Source organism: Eurosta solidaginis, chromosome 2 (genome assembly GCF_040869045.1).
Source record: "Eurosta solidaginis isolate ZX-2024a chromosome 2, ASM4086904v1, whole genome shotgun sequence".
In the NCBI taxonomy this organism is placed as follows: Eukaryota; Metazoa; Arthropoda; class Insecta; order Diptera; family Tephritidae; genus Eurosta; species Eurosta solidaginis.
The window spans coordinates 253,181,373-253,196,483 of NC_090320.1; positions in this window are offsets into that span (position 1 = coordinate 253,181,373).

Here is a 15,111-nt window from a genome sequence, read left to right on the forward strand (position 1 = left end):
AAACATGAGATGGGATGCTAGAGCATGACTTTTTAGCTCTAACGTAGCGCCAGAAAGATTTCGGATTCGACTTAATGTCGCATTCAAATTTCTCAACATATTTTTTATGAAGCCGATTTCTTAGGGATTTAGATTGCTTTCCTTAAAAGCAGGCGAGTTAGACAACTTGTACTTTTTAAAGAATTTGTTTCGTAAATTCTTAAGTTTTTTTTAACTCCTTCGTATATCAAGGAATTTTATGGCAATTTTTCCGCATTCGAGGGATCAAATTACTATAAATTTGGTTGAGTTTACCTTTGAAAATATCAAAGCACTCACTGACACCAACACCTGAGAATATACTATCCCAATCAATTATGCTTATTTTGGCGTTGATAGCATCAAAATCACAGTTTCTAAAATTATAGTTTCCTGAGTTCATATCTAATCGAATTTTTTTAAACTCATAAAATTCTAATTCCAAAACTAATGGAACATGATGTAAGCCAGGGCAAGAGAGAGGATCAAGACATTCGGATAGTGAAAAAGTCATGTTATCACTAATAAAAATTAGATCCAATGTCCTAGACAAGTTTTTAATAAAGGTGTTTACCTGGGCAAGATTCGCTTTCAATAAGTTATCAACGACATATGCTTCAGAAACACTATTAACGTTATTCGGATACAAAACTGAAGTATCATCCACGGCTGCCCAGCCTACATTCCCTGAGTTGAAATCACCTAAAATACAAACATTATTCTCATGTCGCTTAGATACTAAATCTACAATATTATCTACATGCGCCATGTACACATGATCTTCACTTCCTGGTGGAATGTATGAGGCACATAAAAAAGAGACAAAGAGCCATATATGCAAACACATAGTTGATCCAACAGTGAGTCTCCATTCTGCAGCGATATAATTGACGAACCATATTTCCTTTGAACGGCGATTAAAATTCCATCACCCCGAGTAGCGCCAGTTTTTATCGAGCGGTCTTTGCGATAGACATTGTAGAGGTTAGGATTAAAAAATTCGGAGTCATAAAATGCACTATTAAGCCAGGTTTCCACAAAAACTAGAGCATCGTAGTTCAAATCTGAAGTGAATTCATAAAGCTTCTTAAATTTAGTTCTAAGACCCGATGAATTTTCATAATAAATACTAAGAGGCCTGTCATAGGCTTGTGGTGTTACGGAACCTGTTGTGCTGAACCGCTCATTTGAAAAAACTGGAATGGTCGTATAATTACATTGATGGGCCAGATACTCGCATCAACTACTTTATTATAAACTGATTCAGTTACGCCCAGTTTGAAAGTAATTTTCCTAAGGTCAGACAACTCAGTACTTTTTCTTACAAGTTTATCGCATTTCAAATAAATCTTGGTTATGCCAGCATACTTCGAGACGCAGTTCACAATATCTTCTTCAGTTACACTAGGCTGGAAAGATGAGACATGCAACCATTTACGCTTAACGGCAACACCTAGTTCAACATTATTGCTCACACCAAAAGCTAATGGCTTATGTAGATTTATGCGATAACTCTTTACTTTCTGTTTAGACCCTGGAACTCTGCTTAGGTTAGCGCCATTCCCATCATTACAATCAATCTAGTACCGGAGCTAGCAGACGGGGTGGCAGGTTGAGCTTGAACAGAAATTATAGATGGAGCCTTTGAAGAAGCAGGAGGATTCACTGGCTCATTCGCTTGGTTAGCATTTTTAAATTTAGATATCTTTGCACGCTTGGTCTTTTGTAGAATCATCAATGAACCCTCATTATTAACATCATTAGAGATTAGAGACAAGGTACCATTAGATGTAAGCAAACCTTTAGCGCCTGTATTATTATTATTAGCATTCACATTAGCATTCGCATTATCATGCGGACACAGCGCGGTAGGAGAAACAATTGTTGTCTCAGCACTTGAAGCGATATCTATATAAGAAGCAGTTGACCGTTTATCTACTGTGCTAGCGACAGCGGAAGCAGCAACAACAGTAACACCTTCAGTACTTTGAATATCATTCGTATGTAGATTTGTAGGAGATCGAAGAGACGAATTAGAATTTTCGGTGATCTCTTCAATTTTGTTTACACTAAGGGCATACTCAGTGAAGAGCTTATGCAATTCACCAACAACAGAATGCAGCCCATTTATTTCAGCAGCTAATGATATATATATATACTAGCAGACCCGGCAGACGTTGTTCTGCCCTAAATTTGGTCTATCTGCATATATTTTAATAAGCTATTTCCGTCTAACACTGCCCTACCCCTCTACACTTTTTCCTAATCTTTTTATTCACTCCTCCTTCCGTCTTTTTCGCTTCATCTGCATCTTCGTCTCATTCTATCTATTTCTCAGTCTCCTTCTCTCTTTTCTCTTCTCTCAAGTTTTTCTCGTTCTTCTTTTTCTCTTATTGCCAGTCCCAGAGGGTGGTACGTATTTTGTTCCAGTCCCGTTCCGAGTCTCAGTCTCATCCCCAGTCCTAGTTCTAATCCCAGTCCCAGTCCGTCTCTGGTATACTTCCCGGAAAAAAGCATCGTAAATACTAATATAGGAAATTTGAATACGAAATTTCAGGCAAATCGATTAGGACGTATGTAAATAGGTATGTGGGTATTAATAATTCTTGTCTTTATTTCGGCTTCGCATGCATATTTATCAGTTTTGCCAGGTTGATGCGACTAAATCGAATATCAAATTGAACTTTAGAGCTCTCAGCAACAGATTTAATTTAATATCCATAATACAAACTCATTCTAGGGATATTTGATATCCATATTGTTTTGGCCTATATCTCGAGACCCTAGTCACTCAGCGCCATAAAACTTACTCTGTACTAAAGCATACATCAACAGCTTCAATTTGATACCCATAATGTATAAACACATTCTGGGTGTATCCAGGTCCACGTTTTGGGCTATATCTCGAGACCCTAGCCTCCCAGTTCTATGAAAATTATCCTGTACTATAGCACTCATCAACAGCTTTCATTTGATATCCATATTGTATAAACACACTCTAGGGGTACCCTTTTCCACGTTTTGGGCTCTATTTTAAGACCCTAGCCTCCCAGTTGTATGAAAATAATCCTATACTATAGCACTAATAAACAGCTTTCATTTGATATCCATATTATATAAACACATTCTAGGGGTACCATTTTCCACGTTTTGGGCTATTCTCGAGACCCTAGCCTCCCAGTTGTATGAAAATAATCCTATACTATAGCACTAATAAACAGCTTTCATTTGATATCCATATTGTATAATCACATTCTATGGGTACCCTGGTCCACGTTTTGGGCTATATCTCGAGACCATAACCTCCCAGTTGTATGGAAATAATCCTGTACTATAGCATTAATAAACAGCTTTCATTTGATATCCATATTGTATAATCACATTCTAGGGGTACCCGGGTCCACGTTTTGGGCTATATATCGCGACCCTAACCTCTTAGTGGTATGAAAATTATCCTGTACTATAGCACTCATCAACAGTTTTCATTTGATATCCATATTGTATAAACACATTCTAGGCGTACCCGGGTCCACGTTTTGGGCTATATCTCGAGACCCTAGCCTCCCAGTTGCATGAAAATAATCCTGTACTATAGCACTAATAAACAGCTTTCATTTGATGTCCATATTGTATAATCACATTCTAGGGGTACCTACCCGGGTCCACGTTTTGGGCTATATCTCGCGACCCTAACGTTCTAGTTGTATGAAAATTATCCTGTACTATAGCACTCATCAACAGTTTTCATTTGGTATCCATATTGTATAAACACATTCTAGGGGTACCCGTGTCCACGATTTGGCCTATATTTCGAGACCCTAGCCTCCCAGTTGTATGAAAATTATCCTGTACTATAGCACTCATCAACAGCTTTCATTTGATATCCATATTGTATAAGCACATTCTAGGGGTACCCGGGTCCACTTTTTGGCCTATATCTCGAGACCCTAGCATCCCAGTTGTATGAAAATTATCCTGTCCTATAGCACTCATCAACAGGTTTCATTTGATATCCATATTGTATAAACACATTCTAGGGGTACCCGGGTCAACATTTTGGCCTATATCTCGAGATCATAGCCTCCCAGTTGTATGAAAATTATCCTGTACTATAGTACTCATCAACAGCTTTCATTTGATATCCATAACGTATAAACACATTCTAGGGGTACCCGGGTCCACGTTTTGGGCTATATCTCGAGACCATAGCCTCCCAGTTGTATGAAAATTATCCTGTACTAAAGCACTCATCAACAGCTTTCATTTGATATCCATATTGTATAAACACATTCTAGGGGTACCCGGGTCCACGTTTTGGCCTATATCTCGAGACCCTAGTCACTCAGGGGTATGAAAATTATCCTGTACTATAGCACTCATCAACAGCTTTCATTTGATATCCATAATGTATAAACGCATTCTAGGGGTACCCGGGTCCACGTTTTCATCTCAAGACCCTAGGCACGTAGCAAAAAAAAGATAGACGTTGACCGATTCTCAGACCTACCCAATATGTTCACAAAATTTCATGAGAATCGGTTCAGCCGTTTCGGAGGAGTTCAGCCTCTAAAACCGTGACAGAAAAATATTATATATTAGATATATATATATATATATATATATATATATATATATATATATATATATATATATATATATACATTATATGTATGTAAAGTTAAATAAGCACGTGCACAAATATATCCATACCAAATGAAAAGAGGTGCACCACTGCGTATACGTAACATTTTATTATTACGTGTAAACAAATAAAAAAATTTGCTATAAATTAATATTGCGACGATAAACTGAGATATAACCTATCCTATATTTCAAGTTGGATCAAACTACACACGGGGTGCGAAACAAATTCAAAATCGGTTCAGTATTGTAGGAGTCCATTGGCCGCAAACCTGTGACACGTGTTTTTTATATATTAAGATTTATCTTAAAAATCGTTTACATCTATTCACTATATATTTCGAGTCTTATATATCCGACTATTTGGAGATTACGAACGGGATAAAATTATGGCTCAGCCCCATTCATGAAAGGTATGAAGTCTTGGGCACAGCCGAAGACAGTCCCGTCCTCACTTCTTTATACTCAGTTGAGCAGAGCTCACAGAGTATATTAAGTTTGATTGGATAACGGTTGGTTGTACATATATAAAGGAATCGAGATAGATATAGACTTCCATATATCAAAATAATCAGGATCGAAAAAAAATTTGATTGAGCCATGTCCGTCCGTCCGTCCGTCCGTCCGTTCGTTAACACGATAACTTGAGTAAATTTTGAGGTATCTTGATGAAATTTGGTATGTAGGTTCCTGAGCACTCATCTCAGATCGCTGTTTAAAATGAACGATATCGGACTATAACCACGCCCACTTTTTCGATATCGAAAATTTCGAAAAACCGAAAAAGTGCGATAACTCATTACAAAAGACAGATAAAGCGACGAAACTTGGTAGATGGGTTGACGTTATGACGCAGAATAGAAAATTAGTAAGATTTTGGACAATGGGCGTGGCACCGCCCACTTTTACAAGAAGGTAATTTAAAAGTTTTGCAAGCTGTAATTTGGCAGTCGTTGAAGATATCATGATGAAATTCGGCAGGAGCGTTACTCCTATTACTATATGTATGCTTAATAAAAATTAGCAAAATCGGAGAACGACCGCGCCTAGGTTAGTCAAATTTTAACAAAAAATTTAATATCTTTACTGTATATAAGTAAATTAAGTCAAAATTCAACTCCAGTAATGATATGATGCAACAAAATACAAAAATGAAAGAAAATTTCAAAATGAGCGTGGCTCCGCCCATTTTCATTTAGTTTGTCTAGAATACTTTTATTGCCATAAGTCGAACAAAAATTTACCAATCCTTCTCAAATTTGGTAGGAGCATAGATTCTATGACGGTAACTGTTCTCTGTGAAAATGGGCGAAATCGATTGATGCCACGCCCAGTTTTTATACACAGTTGTTCGTCTGTCCTTCCGCATGGCCGTTAACACAATAACTTGAGCAAAATCCGATATATCTTTACTAAACTTAGCCCACGTACTTACCTGAGCTCACTTTTTCTTGGTATAAAAAATGGGCGAAATCTGACCATAACCACGCCCACTTTATCGATATCGAAAATTACGAAAAATGAAAAAAATGCCATAATTCTATACCAAATACGAAAAAAGTGATGAAACATGGTACCTGGATTGGTTTATTGACGCAAAATATAACTTTGGAAAAAACTTTGTAAAATGGGTGTGACACCTACCATATAAGGTAGAAGAAAATGAAAAAGTTCTACAAGGCGAAATCAACAGCCCTTGGAATCTTGGCAGGAATACTGTTAGTGGTATTGCATGTATAAATAAATTAGCAGTACCCGACAGATGATTTTCTGTCACCTGGTCCACATTTTGGTCGATATCGCGAGAACGCCTTCACATATACATCTAAGGGCCACTCGCTTTTAAAACCCTCATTAATACCTTTAATTTGATATCCATATCGTACAAAAACATACCAGAGTCACCCCTGTCCCACCCTAATGGCGATATCTCGAAAAGGCGTCCACCTATAGACCTAATGCCCCCTCCCTCTTAAAATGCTCAGTAACACCATTCGTTTGATACCCATATCGTACAAACATTCTAGAGTCACCCCTTGCCCACCCTAATGGCGATATCTCGAAAAGGCGTCCACCTATAGACCTAGTGTTGTCCACTCCCTCTTAAAATGCTCAGTAACACCTTTCGTTTGATACCCATATCGTACAAACATTCTAGAGTCACCCCTGGCCCACCCTAATGGCGATATCTCGAAAAGGCGTCCACCTATAGACTTAATGCCCACTCCCTCTTAAAATGCTCAGTAACAGCTTTCGTTTGATACCCATATCGTACAAACATTCTAGAGTCACACCTGGCCCACCCTAATGGCGATATTTCGAAAAGGCGTCCACCTATAGAACTAAGGATTACTCCCTTTTAAAATACTCATTACCACCTTTCATTTGATACCCATATCGTACAAACACATTCTAGAGTCACCCTGGCCCACCCTAATGGCGATATCTCGAAAAGGCGTCCACCTATAGACCTAATGTCCACTCCCTCTTAAAATGCTCAGTAACACCTTTCGTTTGATACCCATATCGTACAAACATTCTAGAGTCACCCCTGGCCCACCCTAATGGCGATATCTCGAAAAGGCGTCCACCTATAGACCTAATGTCCACTCCCTCTTAAAATGCTCAGTAACACCTTTCGTTTGATACCCATATCGTACAAACATTCTAGAGTCACCCCTGTCCCACCCTAATGGCGATATCTCGAAGAGGCGTCCACCTATAGACCTAATGCCCACTCCCTCTTAAAATGCTCAGTAACACCTTTCGTTTGATACCCATATCGTACAAACATTCTAGAGTCACACCTGGCCCACCCTAATGGCGATATCTCGAAAAGGCGTCCACCTATAGAACTAAGGATTACTCCCTTTTAAAATACTCATTACCACCTTTCATTTGATACCCATATCGTACAAACACATTCTAGAGTCACCCTGTCCCACCCTAATGGCGATATCTCGAAAAGGCGTCCACCTATAGACCTAATGCCCACTCCCTCTTAAAATGCTCAGTAACACCTTTCGTTTGATACCCATACCGTACAAACATTCTAGAGTCACCCTTGGTCCAGCTTTATGGCGATATCTCGAAAAGGCGTCCACCTATAGAACTAAGGATTACTCCCTTTTAAAATACTCTTTACCACCTTTCATTTGATACCCATATCGTACAAACACATTCTAGAGTCACCCTGGCCCACCCTAATGGCGATATCTCGAAAAGGCGTCCACCTATAGACCTAATGCCCACTCCCTCTTAAAATGCTCAGTAACACCTTTCGTTTGATACCCATATCGTACAAACATTCTAGAGTCACCCTTGGTCCACCTTTATGGCGATATCTCGAAAAGGCGTCCACCTATAGAACTAAGGATTACTCCCTTTTAAAATACTCCTTACCACCTTTCATTTGATACCCATATCGTACAAACACATTCTAGAGTCACCCCTGGCCCACCCTAATGGCGATATCTCGAAAAGGCGTCCACCTATAGACCTAATGCCCACTCCCTCTTAAAATGCTCAGTAACACCTTTCGTTTGATACCCATATCGTACAAACATTCTAGAGTCACCCCTGGCCCACCCTAATGGCGATATCTCGAAAGGGCGTCCACCTATAGACCTAATGCCCACTCCCTCTTAAAATGCTCAGTAACACCTTTCGTTTGATGCACATATCGTACAAACACATTCTAGAGTCACCCCTGGCCCACCCTAATGACGATATCCCGAAAAGGCGTCCACCTATAGACCTCATGCCCACTCCCTCTTAAAATGCTCAGTAACACCTTTCGTTTGATACCCATACCGTACAAACATTCTAGAGTCACCCCTGGCCCACCCTAATGGCGATATCTCGAAAAGACGTCCACCTATAGACCTAATGCCCACTCCCTCTTAAAATGCTCAGTAACACCTTTCATTTGATTCCCATATCGTACAAACACATTCTAGAGACACCCCTGGTCCACCTTTATGGCGATATCTCGAAACGGCGTCCACCTATGGAACTAAGGATCACTCTTTTCAAAATACTCATTAACAGCTTTCATTTGATACCCATATCGTACAAACACATTATAGAATCACCCCTGGTCCACCTTAATGGGGACATCTCGAAAAGGCGTCCACCGATAGGCCTAAGGCCCACTCCCTCTTAAAATGCTCAGTAACACCTTTCATTTGATACCCATATCGTACAAACAAATTCTAGAGTCAGCCCTGGTCTACCTTTATGGCGATATCCCTAAATGGCGTTCATCCATAGAACTATGGCCTACTCTCTCTTAAAATACTCTTTAATACCTTTCATTTGATACACATGTTATACAACCACATTCCAGGGTTACCCCAGATTGATTTTCCTTATTTTGTCTCCATAGCTCTCAACTGAGTATGTTATGTTCGGTTACACCCGAACTTAGCCTTCCTTACTTGTTTTTCATTAGTTTTCACACCTCTATTCATCGATTTTTAAAGTGTAATGTTTCTCGCAATCAATATAATAATTTATTTTCTACAAATATATTATAACTTTATGAAGAATATGTATATTTATATGTAAACATATTTACTCATATGTTGATCTGTATGAATGTGTAGATAAATTTCGTAACGACATATTCATTGAATATAATATACATGTATGCATGTATACTAGACTGAGTCGATTTATTAACCGATATCGCGTCATCGATTTTTCGATAGGATTTGGGCTCAGGAAAATAATTTTCGAGCCTGCGAAAAAAAATATGGCAAAACGGTCAATTTTTCGACCAAAACACTCCCCAAAACCGGAAAAATATTTGTTTTCAAAAAACTGTTATCGCCCACGTTTTTACATCAGTTTTTTTGAAAAAAATAAAAATTTTATTTGGATTTTGGGGAGTATTTTGGTCGAAAAATTTACCCTTTCGCCATTTTTTTTTTCGCAGGCTCAAAAATTTTTTTTTTGGGTATGCGTAGTGGAATTTTTTTCCTGAACCCAAATTCTATTGAAAAATCGATGGCGCGATATCGGTTAACTGTCGTCCAAACAAATCGACCCAGGTTAATGTATACGCTTAAATATATGTACATGTATATACAAATGCATATAAATATGCAAAGAATGGTCGTTTTGATTTTGAGAATTTGTTCATTTTAGTATGGGGCCCGTATTTTTTGTCCCCGGGCCTAAATTTTCTCTCGGCGGCCCTGACCGAATGAACCGCTGCACAATTATGCACTGCTCTTATTTAGATGTTTTTTTGCGCTTAATGCCTTATAAAGAAAATCGCTTGAACATTTTTATTCTGGGTTCGATTTGATAGAATCAATTTTTATTACATATTTTTTGTGCTTTTTCTAATTTCTGTGGTATCATCACTTCACACTTAAATTTTAATTGGGTTAGTGATTCGTTGTAGGCATGTGGACCTTTTTGTGAAAATGTCAGCAAACTCATTTGAGGTAAATTCATGCCCGTAAAATGTTAATGGTTCACTTTTAAGCGAATTGTCTTATATTTTATTTGAGTCAATCTACATAATAATGTATGCAAGTTGTAGTAATTAGGTGTAGTTTTATGAGCTTGTTGACTATAGAATTTTAGATATCTTACGTGGCAAAGCTGAACACTTAAAATACTATGAATTTGGCACGAAATTGCATTTGGCTCTTAGAATACTTTGTAAAACGATTTTCCTTCATGATGGGTAATAAATGATGTGGCGTGAGGGATGTCATTGAGGTTTTAAGTACTTTGGCAAGCTTTGCGCTCGTTATTAGGATTTAAGTTTTATATTAAAACCGACGATTAAAATAATCTTTAACTTATGAGATTAAACTGTAATGCAGCTATCAGCAGCATCACTATCTCACATTCATATAGTTACTACACCACTGTAACAGCGTATAAAAATGTATAGATTCAATTACGCTACCGACTGTTCATCCAAAAATACTGAGTGTGTCGTTCAACAAGATCTACATTTTGGCGAGCATGGCCAGCCGATTGCATGCTACGTGTCCCCAATATGGTTGCCTAGTGTTAAGATTACTCCCTGGATGAAAATACAGGCCTATCAAAACACAAATATCAGAAGCACTGCGGGCTGCCTTTTTATGTCCCCAGAACACCATTTACACAGTCAAGGGAGAGTACTCCCCATTAGTAAGAGAAATGAAATGCTGGACAAACAGTAGAATAAGCAGAAGCCGGGCATCCCAATAGACATATGATTGAAAATGCACCGCCTTCCATAGAGTTAAGAAATAATCTGAGAACTCAAACGTTTTGAAGGAAATCACAAAGAGATGCTCGGTGACATTCACAAAAAGGTGTTGGACTTCTACGCTATCTATGTGTCACTTTGGCCCAACTTCGATCTGTATCATGTTACAGATTAAACTCTAACCTATCCAGCATCAACCCCGACATACAAAATATTTGTTCTGCTTGCACCGTGTCCCCACATAAAACCAAATATTTTTTCCATTGCAATGCTGAACTAAAGCCTTTAATACCCCTCTCTCTCTCTGGTCCACACCTGTTGAAATAAATCACGCCAGCTACCCCTATTTTGCGATAACTAAAGCCCATTGGTAGCAGAAACGTAGGAGAAGTCTTCCTCCACCAACCTCTCTCAACTCAGTGAAGATCTTCCCCTTCATCTACTTCCAAATTACGGCGTCGATTGAATTACTTTCTTGGTCAGAGAATATTCGTCCATTCACATAACATGACCTAGCCATCGAAGCCTTTGGATTTTTTTTGGCTGCACTATCGCTATATCTGCGTAAAGCTCATGCAGCCCTTGGTTACATCGTACTTACTACTGTTCAGAGGAAACTAAAAAATTTTTAATGCATACTGTGAAACGTTATACGGAAGAGTGTAAGAGTTGTCAAATTAATGAAATAGGAATTTTTCGAAAATATAAATTAATTCCTAATCTGTAGTATGCGACTCTGCTCGTTCTTAATTCATATTTCAAAATCTTGTTTAAAACGAGTGCATTGAAATATTAAAAAAAAAAATAAATAAATGTAAGGCGCGATAACCTCTGAAGAGATCTAAGGCCGAGTTTCTCTTGAATTTCCCTACAAATTGGCCGGACGGGACCTACATGCTTTATGCTGACTCCGAACGGCATGTGCAAGGCAGATGAGTTTTCACTGAGAGCTTTTCATGGCAGAAATACACCCGGAGCTCTTGCCAATATGACTTCAATTTTGCACACGGCCTAGATTAGCTTAGTTAGAAAAATTACCATTGTTATATTGTCTATCATCAAAGCGTTAGATAAAAATTCAGTGCTGTTTTTTAATTTTTATTTTTAAAAAATAAACCTTCAACAAAATGGTCTTAAATAATGTATCATATTTTGGTACACCTACATACATATTGTAACGAACTTAGTGCAATTCCGCTTATTTGCAACCTTTCACTAATGTTCGTATCGCTAAACTTTTGAATAAATAACTCCAATATTTAATAATGCAAAATGGTCTTTATTAGATAACTCTGAAAATACTTCGCAACTGATAGCGTGCTTAAATCAAACTGATTCCTGCTTACTCAGCTTTCGCTCATTTTATACTCTCTGTTGTGTCGTTCTCATAATTCTAGGTGTTTCTTCTTCTAGAATTTCATACTTAGTTACCAGCTATAAACTTACTCGCATAGCCATATGCGTGTGTATATGTGAGTGATACTTCCACCGATGATTGCATACTTTTGTAAGTATCTCAGATATATGCATGTGTTTGTACGTTTCTCTCCGCTGGTTGTATGTACATATGTGTAGACCTAATGATTGATTTGCTTATGTACATACCAGTGACTGCTTAGTATCGGCTTAGAGATGACAGTACCTCTTAGTGTTGCTAGTATTCATCACACTGCCCTTAACCTAAGTCTGATCGTACCGATCAGACAAATCTCTCGATCTAACCGCTGCTAGTATCTGCAAATGAACCACTCTATTTCGTGGTTTCCCAATGGTTTGTATGCGGTAGATGGTATCATTGATTTTCTTCACAATTTTGTACGGGACTTCCTAACTGCACCAAAATTTGGATGGAACACCTTTCCGCCGGTGAGGGTTGTATAGCAGTACCAAATATCCCTCCCGTAGACCTTCCGAATTATTGTTTTTGTCGTACCTGTGTTTCATCCTAGTACTCATTATCTTGATTCGTTCCCTCACACTCTGTTGTTTGGCCAATGAACTACATCGTAGAGCTTGCGCTTGATGGATTGGCTTCGCATAATCAGTATCGTTCCCATGTTTCATAACAGTAGTACGTCCTGGCTTGAAACTACCCTCGCGTTCTTTCTGGGAAATTCTTTCCCTCTTGTTTGTGCGTCCATTTGGTTTTGCCAATGCCAGCGTTTCTCTCGCAGGTACTTTTTATTTCGCTTTACTTGGCCCATTCTATCCATCAAAAGTTGCCCGATCTACTGCCTTTGACTTTAGTGGTCTTTTTCGAAACACCTCCACCAGCCCCCGCTTACTGCTGAACCCTTTCTCAAAACTGAAGTTGAGTGGTACATACTGGTTCTTATAACACATAATCCTTATCTGTATATCGATCCTGATATCATGGTCAACTGAGAAATCCTCTCCCAATATGACTTCCTCAACAATCCCAACCACAAAGGATTTGTGTAGAACGATGATCTTCCCAATTAAGACTTCACAGATCACTTCTCACTGGACTTGGTTATACTCGCCAATGACCGTACGCAACCTTGCTTCAGGTAATAGCTTTACTCTCCTCTTGACCAAATCAGATCGGATCAGGGAATAAGATGCCCCCGTATCGACAGGCAGTACACTTACATTTCTTCTGACGGTAAGACTACCTGATTTTCTTCCAATTTGCGAGACAGATATCACAGGACATTCAATAGCGGTGGCAAGTTCTTGATCTTCACATCTGACTCGCTCTTGCTTATCTCCTCCAGCTTTACGTTTACGGCCACCCACATTGTTGGAACTCTTAGGGCAATATGCCCTGGCTTACCACACTTAAAACATTTGATGGTATCATTTTTTTCTGCTGAGCTCCTTTCAAAGCTTCCAAAATTGTGTCCAACCAATCTGGCTTTTCTACTTCCACACGATGGGTTTGTACGCTGGCCTACTCAAAAGTGAGGCAGTTTCATGAGTCAGTGCAAGGGATACAGTTTCAACAAATGTTTGCTTTGCGTTTGCGTATGTAGCTCGCTTCGTTTCGACGTCCCGTAGGCAATTTATAAAACTCTGGATTTTTACCCTCTCGGTGTATTCCACGGGTGCGTCTGCATTTGCTAGATAGGCCAGCCTTTCAGCATCCGACGCAAACTCCAGCAAAGTCTCATTCGGTTTTTGTTAGCGGTTTTGTAACTCAATTTGGTATAATTGTTTCCTATGCTTACTCAGCTTTCGCTCCTTTTGTACTTTCTGCATACTTATTCGCATAATTCTAGGCGTTTCCTCTTCTAGAATTTACTATTTAGTTACCAGTTATAAACTTACCAGCTATAAACTACATATACACGTTTATAGCTTCTCGCATAGTCATATGCGTGTGTATATGTAAGTGATAATTGCACCGATTATTGCATACTTTTGTGAATATCTCAGATATATGCATGTATTTGTGCGTTTCTCTCCGCTGGTTGTATGTACATATGTGTAGACATAATTATTCATTTGTTTATGTACATACCAGTGACTGCTTAGTATCGGTTTAGAGATGATAGTATCCCTTAGTGTTGCTAATATTGGACACAATATATACTTATTTGCTTATGATTAATAATACGATAAGGAAATTTTATTTGCCTATGGATAATTCCACAAAAACAAGTGTTTCGAAAAATTCTTGATTAAGTAAATTATTCAGTTTAAATAATAGAAGACCATGTAACCCTTTTTTGAAAATTCTTATAAAAAATTTAAAAAACGGACCCGCGAATTTTTGTCTATAGCCTGATAGAAGTTTGACTCATCGTTGAGTCGGCAGTCTTGAAAATACTTCATGGCAGTAAAACATTATAAAAATTTGAAATTTATAGTTTAATACTTATTATTCGTTCAAATTTATTCAACGCGAACACCTTTTTGGGGTTTGCTAAGTACTTGAAAAAAAAAAACCATTATTGTAAAATAAATACATCTCAATTCCTTTGAACTGCCATCTTAACAGCTTGTTAGCAACGGGTTACAGATGTGTCATTGATAATAAATCGACAAAACCACGATTTAAAACTGGTAAGCCTCCGGTAAAAAAATTTTTTATTTTTTGAAAATGATCGATAACTTTTCGATAGCAAATCGGTATCTTTTCGATCAAAAATCGATTAATAGCCAATAACAGATTGTCTCACTTCGATAACAAGTTGATAGATTGTCGAGAAGGAATCAATAATTTTGTGATTACACACTGATACATTTTCTATAAATATTGCATAAAT